Source organism: Sinocyclocheilus grahami, unplaced genomic scaffold (assembly GCF_001515645.1).
Source record: "Sinocyclocheilus grahami isolate Dianchi unplaced genomic scaffold, SAMN03320097.WGS_v1.1 scaffold258.1, whole genome shotgun sequence".
NCBI classification, from domain to species: Eukaryota; Metazoa; Chordata; class Actinopteri; order Cypriniformes; family Cyprinidae; genus Sinocyclocheilus; species Sinocyclocheilus grahami.
Window position 1 is genome coordinate 1,031,709 of NW_015505437.1, and position 2,107 is coordinate 1,033,815.

General features: G+C 37.0%; 1 protein-coding gene across 1 annotated transcript in view; it reads left to right on the plus strand.

The window, feature by feature from the left end:
- Positions 1 to 2,107, plus strand: part of inpp5b (inositol polyphosphate-5-phosphatase B) — a 48,368-nt gene that overhangs the window by 34,513 nt on the left and 11,748 nt on the right. The window lies entirely within an intron of this gene.

The following is a 2,107-nucleotide window of genomic DNA, read 5'->3' on the forward strand; positions in this document are numbered from 1 at the left end:
ACATGATTAAAACATGATAGTCTAATGTGTGGGTTAGATACATAATATGGAGTTATGCAAAGAAATGATTAGTTGCTCACAAGTCCTTTTAGTGTCATTTAGATGCATATTTACATGGAAAGGCAGTTTCTGTGCCATTCTGTTGATGTATGTGGACATGTTCTGTGAAGACCAGAGAGGTTAAAAAGGAATCGTCGATTTCGGACAGTAATCGATTTAAAACACTAAGAATCGGATGAATCGCGATTTCAAATCATATAGGCTTTCAAAATATATAGGTACACATTTAATTAATACAAGCAGGAATTAATGGAGACCTTGAACAGCGTTCGTGCCTCGCATCTCTCCTTCACACGCTGCACTGTTTACCGCTTGTGACTGTCACAGGATTGCGCTCGATTGAGTTCGTCTCACTGACACATTTTTTGAGCAGCTGATATGTGATCTCTCCTTAGTACTCGTGGCCAGTAATGCTAAAGTGAAGTAGTTTTGCTTTTCTATAGTTTCTGCAGCTAAACTGTATAAAAAGCAGAATGAACTGAAACGTTAAGACAATAAACACAATAAATAAATACAATTTATGAATGATGCACTGCTAATTGACATATCATTTATTACAGTAGGCTACAGAAACTATAAAGTATATATTTTTTTACCTTATTTTGTGCAGAAAATTGAAATAATTGTTTGTAGTATATAAAACAGTCATAAAATTGCCATTAGGAAAGACTTATAGATTACAAATGATTGATTATTGTCCAGCAGTGTATTTGATTTTCTTATAGTTTGGCCACTGACTAAGCATTTAAAGAATTTAGGGGAAGCATTTAAATAATCCTGTGAATGCACTTAAAGAATGCAGAATCGAATCGTTATTCGAATCGAATTTAATTGTGAATCGAATCGAATCGAATTGAATCATTGTGAATATGCAAAAATCGTTCTTGAATCGAATCGAAAACCTATGAATCGTGAATCGAATCGATTCGCTGTCTACCCAAATATTCACAGCCCTAATATAAATAAATACCTCAATTCACGGTGAGCTGTCATGTTTCTAAGTAATCAGACCTATGTTTTTTTGTGGGGTAATAAAACAAATTAAAATCTGTCTTACATAAAATGAGCGACCCAAACCATATTTAGATACCAGAATATTATAGAGGTTCTCTTGACCAATGAACAACCACATATGAATGTGCTAAAACCCCACTCATAGCGCCTTAGCAATGACAGAGCAATGCCTTTGCAAGAAACATTTACTAACATTATACATGGACTAGGGCTGCATGATAGTAGAACAAAAACGAAGATTTTTAACTCAAACCGTTGCAGTCTATCAGTCTTATAATGGCTGTCAATGGGCTCCACGGCTTTGAGAGTAAAAAGAAACATACACAGACAAAACCAAATTAAACCCTGTGGCTCGTGACGATAGATTGAGGTCTTAAGACATGAAACGATCGGTCTGTGCAAGAAACTGAACAGTATTTATATCATGTTTTTACCTCTGATCCACCACAATGTCTGAGCGCGTTCAAAACATCCGGCGCGTGACGCGTGTACGTGCTCTGGCACAGTAGACATAGATATATATATATAAGTAGATGCCTCATTAGTGACTGTTTCTATGGGCCGCCATATGTTCCAAAAAGGCAGACACGTCAACATATCTGGAGCGGTCGAATATGGATCTATACATATCTATGATAGTAGACGCATGTGCGGAAGCAATCTGTCACGCGTATATGTCATGTCACTCATTATTTACACAGTGCAGAGAAATTTCGGACGTGTTCACTGGCACTGCGATGATCTAAAGATATTTAGAAGTACGGGTCATCACAATGGGAGACGATTTTGATATATCATGAGACAATGTGGAATTTTTTGCTCAAACGTATTTATTTGGCATCACGCGCCGGATGTTGAGAACGCACTCAGGACAGTTCGGACATTGCGGTGGATCAGAGGTAAAAAATTATATAAATACTGTTCAGTTTCTTGCACAGATCGATCGTTTCATGTCTTAAGACCTCAATGTATGGTCACGAGCCGCAGGGTTTAATTTGGTTTTGTCTGTGTATGTTTTTTTTACTCTCAAAGC